Source organism: Molothrus aeneus, unplaced genomic scaffold (assembly GCF_037042795.1).
Source record: "Molothrus aeneus isolate 106 unplaced genomic scaffold, BPBGC_Maene_1.0 scaffold_35, whole genome shotgun sequence".
NCBI classification, from domain to species: Eukaryota; Metazoa; Chordata; class Aves; order Passeriformes; family Icteridae; genus Molothrus; species Molothrus aeneus.
Window position 1 is genome coordinate 1,589,141 of NW_027099016.1, and position 20,432 is coordinate 1,609,572.

General features: G+C 52.5%; 2 pseudogenes; one reads left to right on the forward strand and one right to left on the reverse strand.

Annotated features, from left to right (window-relative positions):
- Positions 1-20,432, reverse strand: part of LOC136570612 (zinc finger protein 208-like) — a 625,335-nt pseudogene that overhangs the window by 449,827 nt on the left and 155,076 nt on the right.
- Positions 14,537-16,598, forward strand: LOC136570552 (zinc finger protein 879-like; annotated as a pseudogene).

Consider the following 20,432-nt stretch of genomic DNA (forward strand, 5'->3'; position numbering starts at 1 on the left):
GCAGCTGCTGGCAGGAGCTCTCCCAAAGCAATGGTGTCTTCATGGCCATTTGGTTCCAAAGTCAACTCAGCTCCAGAGGAAGAACAGAAAGCACACAGCAAGCCCAAAGCCACAGATGCTGCACTGAGGGAAAACCTCGACTTACGTGCCAAGTGGGTTAAAAAATACCCCGAATAAGCCACAGAGTACAGAGTGCAAACTGCAGCAGCCACGTGCTGGATCATTTTGGCTGCGCTGCACACGCCTGCAGCCTGTAGCCCTGCAAGCACAGAAGGACAGGGCTGGGCTGGCTGCTGAGAATGCCTCGGGCAGGAGGATCCTCCGGCAGCGAGCCCAGAGCCACTCTGGGCACTGAGGCCTCCGTGTCCCACAGCAACGGGAACACCACGGCGACGTGGCGCTGTTCCTGTGACATCCCAGCAGCAGCTCACGCAGAAACCACCTGGAAGGTTCTCCTGTGTCACAAAGGAGCACAAAGAACCCTCCCAGGGCACAGCCCATGGCCCAAAGGATGCAAGAGGAACTCGGAAAATGCAGCAAACAAGGACACCCCATAGCCCAGCCTGAACACTGAGGAGAACAAGGACGGCACCAAAGCAAAGGAAACGTGACCTTTAGTCACTGATAGTTCTGACTAAAAGCAGCAAGCCTTGTTCCATCTGGGATCTTTGTTCTAGTTCTAAAAACAAGCAAGGTTCTCCACTCTAAATACACAGAAGGCAGGAACTGGGGACGAGGTGGGATTAGGAAGGAGGAGGAGGAGAAGGGAGAGAGGAAAAGGAGGAGCAGGAAGAGGAGGAGCAGGAGCAGGAACAGCAGGAACAGGAGGTTCCAGTGCCCCCTGTGGCCGCAGCCACGGGACCATCGCCCCCACCTCGTCTTGCAGCTCAGTGGGGAGGGGGAGCTCGTCCCAAATCTATCCAGGAGTCCCTGAGAGGGTTTTTTATTGGGGGGGTATTTGGAACTTGTAGATTGTGGAATTGACCCCAAATATCATCTGGTGTCTCTGGGAGGTTTTGTTTTCTCTGTGTGTGTAGGTTTGGATCTTGCAGGAGCCCAAAGCTGAGCCCCTTGGGGGGATCTTTGGGGGCCCACGTGGCCATTGCCCAGTATGGGCAGGGGAGGACATTGGTCCTGGGGACCCCTGGGAGAGCAGAGGAGGGGAACCCCTGGGACCCCCAGAGTGGGGAGAGCAGAGAGGGGCAATCCCAGAGCTGGGGGACCCCGGCAGAATGGAAAGGGGGGGAGCCTGGAGAGGAGGGACCCCTGGGATCTCAAAGTAGAGCATCAGGGGAGAAGGGCCCCCATGGACCCCCAAAAGGCCCTGGATCATCCCTGAGCAGGATGCCGGAGAATGGAGAACCCCTGGAACCATTGGACCCCCATGATCCTAAGGAAAGGAAACCTCTGGAACCCCAAAAGTGGAGAGATCAGCAATAGGGAACTGCTGGGAGAGTTTTTTGCGGCTGAATCTTGACATTGTGGGGATTTTCATGGACAGAAGAGTCCTGCTGACTTCTAGAGATGGACCTGGCCAGGAGGAGCCTCTACTCCAAGGCGCTCCCACCTTGGTTTCCCCAAACCAGGATCTGTCATTCCCAAGCTGTGGCCAGATGGAGGAGGAGGAAAAGCCCCAGAGATTCCGCCCAAGGAGGGGCTGCAAACCCAGCCCAGGGAGGTGTGAGGAGGAAAGAGCCCCCCTGAGCCAGGAAGGAGGCCGGAGATCCAGGCAGAGCTCAGAGCTGGTGGAGAAGCCTCATGGCAGGGAGAAGCCCCACAAGTGCTTGGAATGTGGGAAGGGTTTCAGCTACAGCTCCATCCTGATGGAACACCTGAACATCCACACTGGGGAGAGGCCCTGGGAGTGTGGGGAATGTGGGAAGAGCTTCAGTGGGACCTCTGACCTGAGCAAGCACCACAAGATCCACACTGGGGAATGGCCCTAGGAGTGCTTGGAATGTCAGAAGAGCTTCAAGTGGGATTCAGAGATCGTCACTCACCAGCACTTCCACACCAGGGAGAGGCCCTGCGAGTGTCCCGAGTGTGGGAAGGGCTTTGTGCGCTGCTGCAGCTCCATCCCCAATGGGAGGATCCGCGCTGAATGATCCCCAGTGATCCCCGTTGGGCAGAGCCCTGGTGACCCCTGTTCTGGGTGATCCGTGTTGGATAGGGGGAAGGTGCTGGAGAGATTTCTTTCCCTTCTCCTTGTGGTGCTGTGATTTGGTTGGTAATAAATTCCCTCCCTGTGTCCAGGCCAGGTCTGTTGTGCCCGTGCCGGATTTGCTGAGGGATCTCTCCCGGTCCTTGTACTCACCCACGTCATTGTCAAAGTGCATGAACAGTTGCCGGTTGTAGATGAACCTTACCTGTCCCCTGTTCCTGTACCAATAAACCCAGTTTGCTGAGATCATACCCAGACCCATCCTGCCAACTTTGTCAGCTTTATAAAGCAGCCGTGAGCTCCGGGCTCCTGAGTGCCGGACGCTCCAAGGGCCTCGGCAGCGCCAGGATGCTCCAGACTGGGACAGCCAGGCAGGGCAGGAGGAATCACTGCCCCTTTCCCCTCCCTGCTGCTCCATCTCCCAGCCCAGCATCGCTGCAGGACAGCCTCACTGCCAACGCCATCCTGCCAGGGATGGACTGGGGGGATCTCCTTCCCCTTCCCTCTGGCATGGAGGCAAATCCCATCTTCTCCTTGTCCACCCTCCTTCTTCTCCTCATTCTGTCCTACATCCATCTATGTTCCTTTCCCATCTCCTTCCTCTCCTCCTGCCTTTTCCTTTTCCCTTCTCCCTGTCTCTTCCTCTCCTTGTCCTTCCTCCCTCACGCACTGAGCTGCGGACAGAGACCAGGGAGAACAAATCCCTGCCACAGAACCTCGTGGAAGAGGCCATTTGGAACAGCTCCACGGCGCAGGAATCCAATGGGGAGGAAAAGCCCCAGAGATCCCACATGAGGAGGGGCTGCCAACCCAGCCTGGGGAGCTGTGAGGTGGTAAAAGCTTCCCTGTGCCGGGAAGGGTTTGGGGAATGTGAGAAGAGCTTCAGGCAGAGCTCAGCCTATTCCTGGTGCCACCAAAAACGGCGGTGCCCGATGCAGAGATCCATGGGGTAGCAGAGATCCCCCTGCAGATCCATGGGGTAGCAGAGATCCCCCTGCAGATCCATGGGGATGCAGAGATCCCCCTGCAGCCCCCAGAGCAGCCACGCTGGAGCACGGGGATGCCTGAGAGGAGGCTGTGCCCCCGTGGCCAGAGGGGCCCCGCTGGAGCAGCCTGTCCTGGCAGGACTGACCCCGGGGCACAGTGACCCACGCTGCAGCACTTGGAGGGGGGCTGTGCCCCGTGGGATGGACTCAGCTTGGAGAAGTTCCTGGAGAAGTCTCCGGTGGGAGAGAGCCCAGGGTGCAGCAGGGGAACGACTCCTGTCCCTGAGCAGAGGGAGAAGCCCCGGGGCGTGAAGTGAGCACGGCCCCATTCCCTGTCTCCGGCACTGCCGGGGTAGGAGGTGCAGCTGGAAGGAGGGAGGCGTGGGGGAAGGCTGGATTTAAGGCTCTTCACTTACTTCTCATTATCCTGCTCTGAGTTTTTGGAGTTCTCTGTCAGAAATCTCTCCCCTCGCCCACTCATCCACAGGGTTGGGGCAGTTTTCCCTTTTTGGGGGAAATCAAAGCGATGCACTGATGCTCCTAATTAGAGGTAGCAGTAGTGAGGCTCCGGGACTTCTCGCTGACCGGAGCCACAGAAGCCGCAGTGCTTCGGGAAAGCCGTGGCGGGAGGTGCGGAGAAGTTTGTTTGTGTTTTCAGCTCAATCCCCCTCGGGCCCGGGCCCGTTCCAGGGCTGTTCCTCATCTCCGGCTCTGCCCTCACGCAGCCCGGGGGACCCTGAGAGCGCGGGGTGAGGCTGTGCCGTGTGCAGAGCCCGCCCCTGGCTGCGATTGGCCGCCGGTGCCGTCAGTCGTGGTTCTGGCGCGCTGATTGGTGGGATCGGGGCGGGGCAGGGCCCCGGTGGCGGCCTGAGGGCGGCCGTGGCTCGGCAGCGGCGCCACTGGCGGAGCGTCTGTGCGGGCCCGGGAGCGGCGGCAGCGGCCGGAGCGCGGTGAGGCGGCGGCGGCGGCGGAGCTGGGAGGCGGCCGCAGCGCAGGTGGGAGGCGCGCTGGGTTGTGCGGGGGCTCGCTGCGGGCCTCGGGGGCGGCAAGGGGCTCAGGCGGGTTCGTTGTGCCGTGTCCGGCGCGTGTTGCCGCTGGCGTGAGGGCGCTGCGGGAGCGGCTGCCCGCGGTCTCCTTGCGGCCGCTGCCTCGGCAGGAGCCGCTGCCGGAGCAGCGCTGGCTCGGCCCGGTTCCTGTGGCTGGGACAGAGGCGGCTGCCCCGTGCCCGGGGCTGTGCGGGGAAATTCACGTGGCCGGAGGTTTCTGTGTCCCGAGGAGACAGAGGAGTCCTGTACAAGTGACTTTATTGCTGAGCAGAGGGAGAGGCCGTGGGGCATTTGCCTTGCGCTCTCTGCCATTATTGTAGTTCGCAACCTCCTTTTTATCCTCATTTTCCCGGCCTCATCTCCCTTTCCCGTTGCCCACTGGCTGAGGTACTTGGAAGGTTCAGACCTCCCGATCCGCCAACTGCATGTCCTCGTTAATGTGCATTCCCACTTTTGTAGAACAGCCGATATTCATGGCTGTGTTAAGTCTTTGTTCTTTTGGAAGTTCAGGAATTTAGCGTGACTTTCTGTGAGCAGCAGTGCATGTTAATTAGTAACATTTTTTGATACAGATTGTTTCTCCCTTCCTTGTCTACGAGTCCCTGACCCAATCTCCAGGCCGATTCACTCAGTGAATTACTTCCTTTCCTTTCCTTTCCTTTCCTTTCCTTTCCTTTCCTTTCCTTTCCTTTCCTTTCCTTTCCTTTCCTTTCCTTTCCTCCTTACTGAATCTCTTGTGGTTTTGGGATTGTTCTCAGTGCCCTCATTTCCTGTCCTTCTGTAGCCGTTTCTGGATCAGGAGGCCTGGCTGCCACCTGCATCCCCTCGCTCAGCTGCTGAATGAGCTGCACTCTCAAGGTGTGGAGCATGGTAAAAAGATGAGAGTTGCTGTTGCGCATAAGAGGAGAAACAGCATTCGTTTAACCCATGGTCTGCCAGGGAGCCACAAAACCGTGTCCCATTCCCATCCTTTCCACGTTTGGACTGGTACATGAGCTGCTTTCTTGTTTCCGTTGGGTTTTTTTCCCACCACTTTTCCTTTGTCATCTATTTGCCAACAACAGATTGGCAAATAGAGTTTGAGTTATTTCATTTTTCACAAACTCCTCTTTTTTCGGCTAAAAGGTAATCTGATCCCATCCAATGGTGAGGTGTTGTGTTCCTCATTTCAGTGGATTGGTCAGCAGGAAGGTCAGGAGCTGGAGCTGTCTGGTTGGTTATTCCCAGGGCAGCTTGTAATCTAATGATGCCATTGAAATGAGAAATGGGTTCTGTGGCTCCTGACATGAATTGGTTTGGGTTCCCAGGGGCTGGTGCATGGTGTTGTAGGATTTGTTCTGCTGGCCGTTCATCTTTTCTCCATTCTTGGCCGCGCTCGCCAGCAAGGACTGCATCAATTGACTGCTTTTCTCTACTTAAATCATCAAATACTTGGATTCCCAACTGATTTCCCTGAACTTGTGGTAGCAAGAACATTTCAGTGCTCTAATACACCCTATATAACACAGACAGTGACAGCACATGTTGGAGTGGGCAGAGGGATGATTCCCCCCCATTTATTTATAGTGAAGTTTTCCCAACATTCTTCATTTGCTGTTTCCCTTTGCAGCTTCGCCCGTTTCTGTTGCAGGGTCAGATATCCTCACCCTGGGCTCTGCCTTGAGCTGTGCAAATTCCATCAGGGCAAGCAGGCAGAGCTTGGGGTGAGGGGCAGAGGGAATCAGCCCAACTCCTGCCCCAGGCAAGAGACCCAGGTACATTGTCCAGGCTTTGCCCAGCAGTGTTCATTTGCATTTCTAAAGCTCCTCTGCAGGCTGCCTGCAATGAAGCTTCTCTTCCAGAGCATGACTCATATGTGCCCCACCCCAAAAGCCAGGGTTTGGGGTATTTTTAATTTTTGGGGGTTTTTTTGAAGAGTGTTCTATTAACGGTTTGTGAGTTAAAGGGTCACCTTTAAAGCTCTTCTAAACGCAGCCTGGAGGTAAACACCAGAAAACGCGGACCAAAATTTTTCCATCTCCACCAGCCAGGCAAACACACACTGAAAAAGAATCCAAAGCAATAAAGATATTTTCTACTTCTTCTGCCGAGAATAAAAACTGATTCTCACCCCCAAACCTAACTGACAATATGAAAGTAGGATTATTTAGAAAAAACATTCTCATGATGTAATCTTATTCCAGGCAGCCCAGAGTGTGGGTGTGAGTGAGCCCCAGAGTGGAATTGTGCCGTGGTGCTCCCCAGCAGCTGTGGCAGTGCAGGCCCAGCCAGCGCTGAAGCTGCAGCAGTGGCAGCAAGGCTTGGCCGCAGTGGCTGGAGGTGCCAGAGGAGGGTGGCCAGGATTCCCGAGGGTTTGAGCAGAGGATCTGTGGGCAGGCCCAGGGGCTTGGCCCGCTGTGGAGCCCTGGCTGCTGCTGCGTTGCCTTCAGGGCAGGCTCAGTGGCGGCTCCCATGGTCCTGCTGCAGGCGGGAAGTGCAAATCTCCGGGGCTTCAGAGCCCCTGAGGCCAGGCTGAGGGGTCCCCCCGTGTTCAGCTGTGCTGGCGGCTGTTTCTGGCCTCAGGGACACTTGGCATGGGCCCCTTGGCCACCAGTGGTGCTGCTTTGCACTCCTTAGGCAGGAGCCGATGTCCTGGCTGGGTGTTGGCAACAGCAAAGTGCCAGGGCAGGCTCTGTGCCAGCCCAGCTTCCTGTGGGAGAATCTACCTTGATCTCTGATCCAGTGCTTGCTGAAGCAGTCAGAATTGCTTTTGCCCCCCTGTTAGGTGCCATGGTGTCAGCAGAAGATACTGAAGCCTTCCTGCTCAGGGCATTTCAGTGCCAGGCTCTTACAAGCACCCACAGCTCCTTGGGTTGAGCTGAGCATGGGGCGGTGACCTGCGCTTTGTCTGATTCGCCTTCCTTCCCTCCCCTGGAACAGGCTGTTGCTTTTAGACACCACTTGTCCTGGTTGCTTCAGAGTACTTTGGAGAGGCTCCAAATCTGATCTTCCCTATTTCCCTGGGGCTGCCCACACTTCTGGGTTCACTTCAGCATAGGCCTGGCCAGACATTTGACACAGAGGTACAACAGAACTGGCCTCTGTATCACCTTTTATAATATTAATTTGCGTTCCAAATTTAGCAATCAAATCCCTTCCCAGTAAATCATGATAGCAATTAGGAGCAAATAAAACTTCATGCATTTCAAATCCATCTCCCAGATCAACTAATATTGGTTGAATAAAACCATACATCTTTCCCACTTATGCCATGAATAATCAAAGACATTTTTGGCATTTTTCCATCCCTTAGGTCTAAGATTCAGAGTGGACAGCCCTGCCAATCCATGTCCATCAAGGGGTGGACTTGCTGGTCCTGCGGGTGCTGCTGTCTCTGCTTGCAGTGTCCTTGTGCCCTGCAGCTGGAGCCCTGATTCCTTGCCAGGGGCTGTTTGGGTGGGCTGTCCCCTGCCGAGGAGGGCAATGCCTCTGCCGGGTGCTTGTGGCCGAGCCCGTGCCCTGGGTGCTGGGGCCCCCTTGGGCCCTGGGGTTGATCCCTCAGGGGCTGTAGGAACTCTGCCCTGGCCTTTGCCTTCAGCCTGGCCTTTTTCTGCTCCCTTCTTGCATTCACCTGCTGGGCCTTTGTGCCCAGGTGCTGCAGGGCCTTCTTCTGCCCCTCCTGCAGCCCCCCTCAGTGCCTGTGGGTGCTTGTCTTGCTTTACAAGACAGGTGTCTGCTTGGGAATGCAGAAAAAGCCTCTCTTGGAATGGAGAATGCAAACCCCCTCCCTCTTAAGTTTTACAATAGTGAAATCAAGGGTCTCTCAGGCAAAGATATGGGAATAGAAATACCATTTTTTTACTAGTGTTTAAATAAAGCAAACAAACAACACCAGCTCCGGCAGTGACAACAAACAGAGCCCGGAGCCAGTCCCGGCCTTTCGGCTGCGGCGCTTTCCCCTTGGGTGCAGTTCCGGGCACGGCCGGCAGGGGCGCTGGTGGCTCCCGCGGGGCAGGGCAGCGCATCCCTGCCATGGGAACCTCTCTTAACGGAAATAGAGCAATCCCTTCATCTAACTCTTTCACTTTTTTACCTTCCATAGCCTTTCTCCCGTGTTTTGAGAAAGAATTTGGAGAGGGCTGCCTTTTAACTGAGCTTCTAGTGTTTCGATAAGGTGCTTCCTGTAGAGAGAGAGTTTCCCTGAACAGCTGGAGCTGTGGTTACCAAGGGGATGTAACTCGGAGCAGGCCCAGGGTCAGGGGAGGATATCCCGCCGAGGCTCGGTGGGAGTGTGGGCAGGGTCTGCTGCCGGAATCGCCAGAGGGGGATCTTCCCGTGGAGACCGAGCCGGAGCGTGGGCAGCCCCCACATGGCTTATGGCGGCTGATCCGGCAGCTCCCAGCAGAGAAAAGGCAGGTGGGAGACCCCGGCAGCAGCAGCGGCGGTGCCCAGCGCAGCTGGCACGGGCAGGGCAGCCGGGGATGGGATGGCTGGGACCCGCCCTCGGTGCGGTCGGCGCGGTGACCTCGGCCCACGCGGCAGGACAGAGCAACCCCCATCTTCCCCAGCATGGCCGGCAGAGCGGCCGCGGGCCGGGCAGGGGGAGCAGGGCACACAAATTCACCGCCAGCGCCGGGGCAGGTGGAGCTGCCCTGCGCAGTGAGCCCGCACCTGGGATGGAAACCGGGGCAGGCGGAGCTGAGGCGGGCAGCGAGCCGGGACCCGGGACAGGCGCCTCGGCCGAGAACGGAGGGGGCAAGAGCTGCAGAGGATCCCACTCTCTTTCTGACTTTTCCTCTTGTCCCTCTCCCTTTCATTTCCTCTTTTTCTTTTCTTGTTTTGTCTAGGGGCTTTCCGATACTTTAAAGATTTTTATTCTCCTAAAATCTCCTGTCTAACCTATGGCATATTCTCTTTCTTCTAGATTATATGGGTTTTTTTACAAATAAATCCAGAGCCTAACAAATCTAAACTTCTGCTTGGATGCTTTGAAATGGTCGACGAGCTAACTCATGACCTCCTAATGTTGTTTTTCTCATCACCTTTATATTTATCCTTTGGCAAATTAAGCATCTTTCGGTTTCTTGCTTTGCTACTCTAAAAATCCCAGTGCACCCATAGTTCCTTAAAAAATGATCACACAAAGCTTGAGTACCCCAGTGGGTTTTCTGATGCATGTCTTCTAATATTTTCCTAGTAAGCACATTTTATTAAGTAATTGTCTTCCATCAAGAAGTTTCCATTTCCCTGATTTATCTTGTTCACTTCCTGTCTTGTTTCATTCTTTTTTCTCGGCTTCCCTAAACTTTGGAATTTCCAGTTTTTCCTCGTTTGGAGTTAATATTAACATAACTCACTCAGCTCCACTTTCTGCTGCATCCTTGGCTTCGTCATCTGCCAAATTATTTCCTCTTATTTCTGGGGTCTTTCCCTTTTGGGGTTCCTTAATATGTACTATAGCTATCTCTTTTAGGTAATTTTAATGCCTCTAAAACCTCTAAAATAAGTTCCTCATGTACTAAACCTTTTCCTCTTGAATTAAGTAATCTTTTTCCTTTCCAAATTTTTAAAGGTATGTACTGCTCTAAAGGCATACCTTCAATGAGTATATATGGTTCCTTTATTTTGTGTTAAATATTCTAGTGCTCTTTTTAAAGTATATAATTCACAAGTTTGAGCTTACTAGTTTAAGGTTAATTTCCCTTTTTCCATAGTTTGCATGTTTTTCCCATCAACTACTACATACCCTCTATTTTCTCCTTTTGCAAGGAGTTGTATCTCTGTTAGCTAACATAACTGCCAAAGGACTATTTTGGGGTATCTCTGCTAGTATGCTTGTATTCCCTCTTTTTTTTTTCTTTTTTTTTCCCTGTAATCCAACTTACTGGTTTTCTGTCTCATTTTTCAAGATCTTATCTATTCATCATCTACCTCTGTTTTTCACTTTCACTAACAACCTAAATACCACTTTTCTTTCAACTACACACTTAAAAAGAAAAAACCTTTTTCTCACACTACTTTCAGTGCAATACAGCCCCCTCCAAGGAGATATAGTGAAGCTTAAAATACACAATCTACATTACATATACTTTCATTCGTCTACCTTGACTCGCTTTTATTTCTCATTCACTTCCACACATTCTTTCACACGCTCAGGACACAAAGTGGATCCCTGTTGACAGAGAATCGCGGGTCCCTGTGGCCCCCTCCCCTTGGCGTTGGCCTCTGGGTCTCAGTATCTCCCGGCCTCCTGGGAGGGCCCTGACTCTGCTGCCTCCGGTGCCCGTTCACCGGTGAGGCTGATTTGTGTCACTCACACCCTTCAGCTACGGCCCCCTCACAGGCCCGAGGGGACAATGGCCCGTTTGCAGTCACACACATGCTCTGTCACAGCCCCCACCCACCCAAGGGACAATGGCTTATTTGTGGGTCACACACACCTCTTTCCACAGCCCCCCCTTCCCACCTGCCCGGGAAGCTGAGGCTGATTTTGTGTGTGACTCACTCTGACACACAAACAAGACAACAATAAGGTACCTTTTACATTCAAATCACCTATTACAATTTTAGGTGTTTCTGGCCAGTCCTGGTGCTCTTGGATATCCCTCAACCCAGCTGTGTTGGCCAACCCCAGATGTTCTTGAGCATATCTTCAATCTGGCAGAATTTTGCTTTACCCTGAATGCTCTTGGAATATTAATCCCTCAACCCAGCAGGCTTTTAGGAGCCCCTTTTGTCCCATTTCCTAGTGGATTGGGCTAGGAAACTCCTCTGCTCCCTTCCTCCGAGGGGTCCAGCCCCTCTCTGAGACCCAGTCCCAGTTACCCCGGGGGATTCTCTCGCTCCTTTTAACATTCACTTTGTCTCTTTACTGGCCACTTACCGCGGAAAGTCAGAAACGCAGCATGGGAGAGTCCAGCACTCACTTGGCAGGTCTGGCACAACCAGCCCGCCTCTCATTCACTCCCATTCATCCCCCCCGAGAAATACTTACCAATCCCTTTTCCTTCCCGAGTTCTTCGTGCACATTACTACTCTTAGGGGGCAATTGCCGCGGTTGTAGGGAGCCTTTTTCCCTTGTCTTTGTTTTATTGTCTCCTTTTGTCCACCATAACCTGCGTCTGTCGGTCACCCCAGGGCAAACAGAGCGAGGCTGCTGAAGAGGGCAGGGGGCACCTTCCCCACTCTGACTCTCCTAAAGCACCAACAGTGAGGTGTTGGTAACCATCCTCTGCTACCATAATTGTGAAAAACGCCAATCACTTGTTTTTAAAATTTTTAAGGTTTAATAGTAATAAAATGGTTATAAAAATAGTAATACAATTAGAGTAATAAAAATTTGGATGATTTTAATTAGGACAATATGAGACAACAAATACAAGGATTACAGACATCCGGGTACCTTTTTCTGAGCAGCATGAGCCCTGAAAAGGACACCCATTAACAAAGGATTAACCCTTAAAAACAATAGCCTGTTGCATATTCATACACTTCATACATGATGCATAAATTCCATTCAAACATGGGATTCTGGTCAGTGCCACCTTCTTCCTCTGAATCCTAACAGTGCCTTCGAGGCGGGAAGAAGTTTGTTTTTTCTGGTAAGAGATAAATTAATAATAATAATAATAATAATAATAATAATAATAATAATAATAATAATAATAATAATAATAATAATAATAATAATAATAATTACTTTTATTAAATAAAATAATAATAAAATAATAAAATAATAAATTATTTTTCTCTGAATGATTTAGGTGTCCTGTGGCTGCTATCTCGCTGCCAGACCTCTCTTTAAAAACGTCTCTTACCAAGCATAGTTTCTATTTTAATATTTTGTAATAACCTAAAACTGTATTTAACCCACTTCTTAAGAGAATTAATACAGCATTAGTTTCTAACACAAGACATATAATATTCATTTTCATATTTGCAAAAACCCAATCACAAAATATGCACTTTTCACAAGTATAATCCCACTTACTTCCAATCTCTCCCAGTATGGTCCCAGCTGCTGCCAGCATGGTTCCAGTTGCTTCCTCAATCAACTCAGTGAGTCCCAGTACGATGCCATTTGCTCCCAGTTGCTCCCAGTCAGGCCCAGTATGGGGGATGCTGTGCAGGGTGTGCTCACTGTGACACTCAGTCACTCCCAGTATTAGTCCAGTCACTCCCAGTATGATCCAGATATGAGCCCAATGTGCTCCCAGTCTCTGCCAGAATAAACCAGTTTTCTCTGCATTAATGAAGCCTCTGATCTGGCCTTATCATAAGGCAGAGCAATAGGGCTCAGGAGCTCCGTCCCCGAGTGGGAACTGGGTGCCAGAAGCTAGCTCGCTCATGCCAACGCCGCGGGTCAAACCCCTAGCAAGCTCAGTGGTTCTCAGCTCTTATAGTGAAGGCAAGCTCTTAGGATTTCAGCCCTGCTTGCTAGGTAAGTTTGCCCTTGGCTTGAGGCTGCAGCAGACAGGGAGAGAGGAGAAAGAGAGGCGCAGGCTGTTCCACGGAGATGGCTTTATTCGGGGAGGTCCATGAAGGGTCCCAGCGACAGCTCTTCTTCTGACTAATGGGGTACAGCATGCTTCTTTTATAGGGTTGGATAGGGTCCAAACTTGACCAATAGTAAAGGTTTAGGGGTATCCATAAATGACCAATAGTTTAGGGTTAAAATGACATTGCTTTATAGGGTAACAGAGATAGGCTATGGGGGGAATGTCCATGGAGACAGGAACTTCTTTGCTGCCTCAGCATTCCTATTATTCAGATCCTCCATGGTGCTTTTCCTAAATCTATGGGGTTTATTACACTACATGGTTCCAGTTGCTCTCTTTCACCCTCAGTTTTCTTCCAGTCACTCCCAGTATCTTCCAGTGTACCCCAGTTCCCTCCACCATCTTCCCAGATCCTTCCAGTATGATCCCATTTGCTCACAAGCACTCCCAGTGAGCCTCAGTGTAGTGGCACTCACTGCCAGTATGATCCCAGTCACCTCCAGCCATGATCCCAGTTCATCCCAGTATAAGCCCAGCAGTTTCCAATCACCCCCAGTATGCACCCAGTTCCTTTCAGTTGGTCCTAGAATGTTCCCAGTTGATTACAGTGGCTCCCAGTCACCCTCAGCATAGTCCCAGTCATTCCCAGTATAACCCATTTGCCCCCAACACGCCCTCAATTGCCCCCTGCAGGCTCCTGCTCACTCCCAGTACAATCCCAGTATGATCCCAGTATGATCTCACTCTCCATTAGTGTAATCACAGTGTGCCCTGGCATGGCAGTATGATTCCAGTATGATGTCAGTACAAGCCCAGTACAGTCCCAGTCACTCCCAGTACGATCCCAGTGCAGCCCAGTCCCTGGCAGTGCTGCCACTGCTGGGATCCCCCAGCCCTGTGTGCGTTCCCCCCTGGCGGATGTGCCGAGAGGAGCCCCAAGGGCTGGCAGTGGCCAGGCAGGGTCCCCAGCAAGGCCCAGTTTGGATGTGCAGCCCCCAGTTTGCCCAGTTTGCCTCTCCTTTGGCCCGGGCCGGGTTCCCCCCGCCCACAGCGGCTGGGAGCAGCCGAGAGCCCCGCGCTGCCCATCCCGACCTGTCCCGGCTCCATCCCCGCTCCTGCCGCGGGCTGCGGGAACGGGCACCGAGGGTGTGGCTGCTGCTGGGGGAGGAGGAGGAGGCAGGGAAGGGCAGGGATGGAAGAGGAGAAGGAGGCGGGGCTAGGTGGGAGGAGCAGGGGGAGGAGGGATGGAAGAGGAGGGATGAAGGCAGAGAGAGAGCAGCGATGGAAGGAGGAAAAGGAGGTGGGGTTAGGGAGGATGAGAAGGGATGGAAGGGGAGGGATGGCAGAGAAGGAGGTGGAGATAAGACAGAGCAGGAGGATGAGGGGGATGGAAGAGGAGGAGCAGTAGGAAGAGGAGGGACAAAGGCGGATCGAGGCTGAACTGAGGGAGCCAGGCCGTCGATCCCTGCCTGAATTCGCAGCCCCCACCTGTGGGATCATCGCCTCCTCCATGGCTCCTGTGAGCGGGGAGGGGGAGCTCGGCCCAGATATCCAGAGGGTCCCTGGGTTGGGGTTTTTGGGGGATGTTTGGAGAATGAAGAAGTCCAAGGCTGAGTGGAAAAGGCCCCTTGGGGGGACATCGAGGGGTGGCGGTGGCGGCTGCCGGCAGAGGCAGCCTGGAGGAGCAGAGCCCTGTGTGCCCCAGGAGCCCAAAGTGGGGAGCCCAGAGAGGGGGAGCGCCGCCATTGGCGGGAGCCCCAAGAGCCTGGAGAAGGGCAGGGGGGACTCCTTGGAGCCGCTGCAGCCCAGAGCAGAGAATGAGGGGAGAAGGGAGCCCGGGAGCCCAAACAGCCCCGGCATCCCGAAATGGGGAGAGCGAAGCGGGGGGAGCTTTTGGCATTGCTGGGACTGCCCGCAGCCTGGGCAGGGCGGGCACCGAGGAGAAGGGGGACCCCCAATCCAAGCGTGAGCCCAGCAGCTGGGACAGGCTGGAACCCCCGAACACCAGAGGGGAGGGACCAGGGCCAGGGAACTCCTGGAAGGCTTTTTCAGGGCTGAATCTTGGTGTTTGGGAGGTTTTTCTGGAGCCCCATGGCCGGTGACTTGTAGAGATGGAGTCAGGCAGAGGGACCTTCAAACTCAACGTGTGTTGGGGAAGATGAAACAGGAAAGCCTTATAAATATGATTGTCTGGCAAAAGATTTTGACAATATAGAAAGTATAAGGAAGATTGAAATGAAAGCAAGCTTTGAGATACCTCAGTTAGTGAACAACTGGAAAACAATGGTGTGGCCCAACTGAAGTTAATCCCCTTTTGATGGAACAATTCCCTCTGCTTGCAGACAGATCCAAGGGTCAGAGCAGACCCTACTAGCTCAGCAGAAGGGGTCCAAAGAGGAGTTTTTAGCATTTAAAATGTAACACAGTATGGTGATGTAGTGATTCTTACAGGCTGTATGTAAATGCTATAGGATTTGTATATTGTACTAGATTGGTTAGTGAGAAATAGAATATTCAACACAGAAGAAGATTTATTGTATTGTAACGGGAATCTTTCTCTCTTACACTCTTCCCCTCTTGCTCTCTTACCCTCTCATCCTCTCTACCCCTCTCTTCTCTCGGGCCTGCTCCGAGCTGTGCCTGGCAGCTCCAAGCAGGGCCCTGCACCCAGGCCCTTTGCAATAAACCGCAAGTTCCAGGGCCTGGCTGCAGAGATCTCTCGTCTGCATCCGTCCTGACCGTCCTACCCCCTGACGCTCCTACAAACGCGCTCATCCCTTGTTTTCCCCAAACCAGGATTTCCCATTGCCAACCCCAGGGAGGCTGTGAGGAAGAGGAAGATGCCCCAGGACACTGAGGCAGGTGAGGAGGAAGTCAGTGCCCCTTTCCCCTCTGTGCTGCTCCATCTCCCAGCCCAGCACAGCCCCTGGCTGCAGCTCAGCCCTGGGGGGGATCTCCTTGCCCTTGCCTGTGGCACGGAGGCAAATCCCATCCTGTCCTTGTCCTTCCTCCCCCAGAGCAGGAGCTGAGCATGGAGAGCAGGGAGGACAAATGCCCGCAGCAGAACCTGGTGGCAGAGGCCGTTTTGAGCGGCTCCACGGCGCAGGAAGCCAACGGGGAGGAAAAGCCCCAGAGATGCCGCACGAGGAGGGGCTGCAAACGCAGATGGCAGGGATGCGAGGGGGAAAGAACCAGCCTGGGCCGGGAAGGCAGCCGGAGATGGAGCCAGAGCTCGGAGCTGGTGCTCCATGATGGGGAGAAGCCCCACACATGCGTGGATTGTGGGAAGAGCTTCAGGTGGAACTGTGACCTGATTGTGCACCAGAGAACCCACACTGGGGAGAGGCCCTACGAGTGTGGGGAGTGTGGGAAGAGCTTCAGCCAGAGCTCCAGCCTGATCAAGCACCAGAGGATCCACACTGGAGAAAGGCCGTACAAGTGTTCTGAGTGTGGGATGCACTTCAGCCAGAGGATCAGCCTGATCAGGCACTAGATGACCCACACTGGGGAGAGGCCCTATGAGTGTGATAAATGCCGGAAGAGGTTTCAGACCAGCTCCAATCTCCTCCTGCACTATCGGATTCACACGGAGGAAAGGCCCTTCCAATGCCCTGAGTGTGGGAAGGGATTCAGGCAGAACTCCACTCTTGTCACCCACCGGCGCATCCACACTGGGGAGAGGCCCTACGAGTGTGATAAATGTAGTAGGAGGTTTCTGACCAGCTCCTCTCTCTTCCTGCACTATCGGATTCACACAGAGGAGAGGCCCTTTCACTGCCCCGACTGTGGGAAGGGATTCAGGCAGAACTCCAACCTCGTCACCCACCAGCGCATTCACACAGGGGAGAGGCCCTACGAGTGTCCCCAGTGTGGGAAGAGCTTCTCACAGAGCTCTAACTTGACCCGACACCAACGGAGGCACCGGTAAGGGAAGCCCTGTGAGTGCCCCGAGTGCAGGCAGAGCTTCGTACGCTGCTCCAGCTCCATCCCCAACTGGAGGAGGCACTTTGGGCACAGCCCTGGTCACGCACATTCCCTGTGATCCATGTTAGGAACACACCTGGCTGCTTCTCCTTTTGGTTTGGTCTTAATTTTCCTCTGCTTCACCTTCATTCTTTAAAAACACCCAAAAGTGGGTTAAATGAAGGAAATTGATTGAATATATCTGAAGTTCCATAATTTCTCAGTTGTTTTAGAGGGAATTTAGGATTTGGGGACACGTTCTGTGTGGAGTACTGCTGTTGCTAAGAGGCAGGAATTTGATCTCACCCTTCTTGTGTTGCTAAGAACTCCTCCCCTGACCCAAACCCCAACTCCACCCTTGGGATACCCTATAAAAACTCCACAGCCCTTTTGCCCTGTCTTTGGGGGGTAAGAAATGGATTCCCAGAGGACCAGCCCTTTTCTCCCTGGATTCCCAAAGGATCAGCCTCATTCTCTACTGGATTCCTAGGGGGTCAGCCCTTTCCCACTGGATTCCCCAAATTTGAGCTTTGCCCATTGGATTCCCAGAGAATCAGCCCTTTCCCACTGGATTCCCAGAGGATCAGCCTTTTCCCACCGGATTCCCAGAAGATCAGCCATTTTGCCACAGGATTCCAAGAGGATCGACCTTCTTCACTGGATTCCCAGAGGATTCTGACTCTGTCACTGGTTTTTTTTTGTTTGTACTAATGCATTTGTATTTTGAATTTTTCCTAATAAAGAACTGTTATTTTTACTCCCATAACTTTGCTTGAGAGACCCTTAATTTCAAATTATTTTAATAGAATATATTAATAATATTCTTATTTCTATTATTATTATTATTATTATTATTATTATTATTATTATTATTATTATTATTATTATTATGACTAATCAAAGGGATGGGGTTTGCATTTTCCATTTCAGTGGAGGCTCCTGAAATGGGGAGACACCCCCAAGGACAGGCCATGTAAAATAGTTTTTGAAATATGTAAATGAGTTTATCAACATGCATGAGGGTCTATGAATATGCAACAGGCTGATGTACTTAAAACCAGATTAATTAAGGGGTGTCCCCGAAAATAACTGGGGGGTCTTGGTGGCCATAACAACCTTTGCTCGATGGTCCTTGTCTCCCATGACATTAGCCTATTGTATATTCATAGACCCTCATGCATATCCATAAACTACTTTACATATTCCAGGAAGAAAATTGGCATCATCCTGTTTGGGGGTCCCACCCCCCTCCCAGCTCAGTTTTGGGATCCCGTACTCATCCCAGCTCAGCTGGGGGGCCCATTCCCCTCCCACCTCAATTTGGGGGTCCCATCCCCCTCCCAGCTCAATTTTGGGGTCCCAGCACCCTCTTATCCCCATTCTCCCTCCCCTTTCCGATCGTTTCCTCAATTCCCTTCCCCGGGTTTGGTTTTGGGGGCTCCAGGCCCCTCCTGCTCCGTTTTGGGGTCCGACCCCGTTTTGGATTATTTTGGGGTCCCCAGCCCATCCCCAGGGTCACCTTCCCTCCCTCCCCAAATTCCGCTCCTCGCAACTGATGAGTCATCAGCGAGACACGCTCTGATTGGCTGGAAATTACCCCGCGCCGTCTCTGATTATTGAACGCAGTGAGAGGCCTTGGTCTGTGCCTGGCAACTGATGAGTCAGAGTCGGGCCGGGCGCTGATTGGCTGAAAATCGCTGAGCGGGGCCAGTGCTCTGAGTTTCTGCCCAGCAACAGGATTGTCATCAGTGCTGCGCGTTCTGATTGGTCGGGATCTGTTTTTGGGTGGGAATTGAGGAACTGGGGTTACTTGGGGTTTCTTTGGGTTTATTTGGTGTTATTTATGGACTATTTGGGGTTTATCTTGGGTTTTACTTGGTTTATTTTTGTTTCTTTAGGCTTCTTTGGAATTAATTTGGTTTATTTGGAAGTATTTGGGTTTGTTTGGGCTTATTTGGAAATATTTGGGCTTATTTGGAAATATTTGGGGTTCTTGGGGTTTATGTTGATTTATATGGGGTTTTTTTAGGTGTATTTGAAATCATTTGGGATTTTTTGGGTTAAATTTAGCTTTTTTTTTTTGTTGTTTTTTTGTGGTTATTTGGATTTGTTTGGGGTTATTTGGGGGACTTTTACGTATTGTTTGGCATTTTTTGGGGTTTTTTTGTCGGGTTCGGCTGTCTGTCTCTGCCCGGACGAGTCTGGACTCTTCAGCTTTTCGATCTTCAGATTGTTTATTGTTTCTTATCTACAAAATTTTCTGTCTGCCCAACAGACGTCTGATCTGCAAGGCAGCCAAGGGCACTCTGACCACCCACAAGGCGGTCATGTCTTTTTATACTAAAATCTATGTACATGATATTTACCTTTATTTTCCAATACTTTTCACCCATGTTGGCAAGTGCACTTTCACCATAAACCAATCCCCAAGTGCCAACATCACCACAGGAGATGGAAGACAAGAAGAAGAAAGAAGGACGAGACACACCCTGATCCCTCCATCTTGTCTCCATAACCCCCCTGTACCAAAAACCTTAAAGTTTATATTTCACCCTCTAAATGTGTCCCTTTTACACCCTTCACTCTAAAGTGATTCTCATGTCCTCAAACTGCTGTCACTTCTGTGGATGGATCAAAATCAAGCCACCAAGCACTCTTGGCAACATTCCAGGATTTCCGAGACCCCCAAGGGTTCTCCTGGCATCTCTGGACATCGGGAACGATGTGCTGAGTTCCCACATTTTTTGGGGTTTATTTTGAGTGTTTTTAGGTTATTTGGGGTCATGTGGGGTCAAAAAATATGGGAATGTTTCTCCTGCAAAAAACGTGAATTTTTCCTTAAAAATCCGGAGTTTTTCCCCAAAAAACCAGGAATGTTCCCTTAAAAATCCCGGACTTTTCCCAGCCAATAGCAGCATGCCCCGCCCCAAAACAATCAATCACCGCGCTTCATCTCCCAAATTAACGAATCATGGCGCACCCCGCCCCAAACCATCCAATCACCACAAGTCTCCTCTCAGGAACACCGGCCTCTCTGTGCGCTGATCCAACCAAGGATCAGCAGGTCTCCCCTCACCTACTCCCACCTCTCTCGAGCGGAACCAACCAATCACCGGGCGTCTCCCCTCAGCAATGCCCGCCTTCTTTGCCTCTATCCAACCAATCACCGCGCGCCTCCTCTCGACAAAGCCTGTCTCCCCCGCCCCTCTCCTGTCAATCACCACATCCTCTACGAAAATAAATCACCGGGCGTCTTCCCTCAGCAACTCCTGCCCTCCCCGCGCCGCTCCAGCCAATCAGAGCAGAGCCCAATGCGGCGCCCCCTGACCCCGGGCCCGGGCATGGAGCGGGCACCCCCTCCCCCCCCCGCTGCCCCCCGGGACCCCCTCAGGGACCCCCGGGAGCCGCCCCGGGCTCGGGCGGGTCCTGCGGGAGGCGCTGGAGAGAGCGGGGGAGGCGCTGGGAGAGGACGGGGGCTCCGGGAGCTGCTGAGGAGGCGCAGGAACAGGTGAGGGGTCCTGGAGGGGTCGTAAGGGGAATTTGGGGAGGGGTCTTGAGGACGTTTGGGGGGGATTTGGGGAGGGCCTGGGGGGAACTTGAGGGGGTTTTAGCGGGGTCTGGGGGTGCTGGGGGGGCTTTGGGGGGAATTTGGGGAGGGGTCCTCGAGGGCTGTCACGATCCGTCCTAACAGACGGGTTTTGTGATGGTTCGTGGATTTGATCTCAGGGTGCAAAAAGAACCAACACGGTACAAGGGGGTTTGCAATGATAATCGAAACAAATGCACCTTTATTGAATGA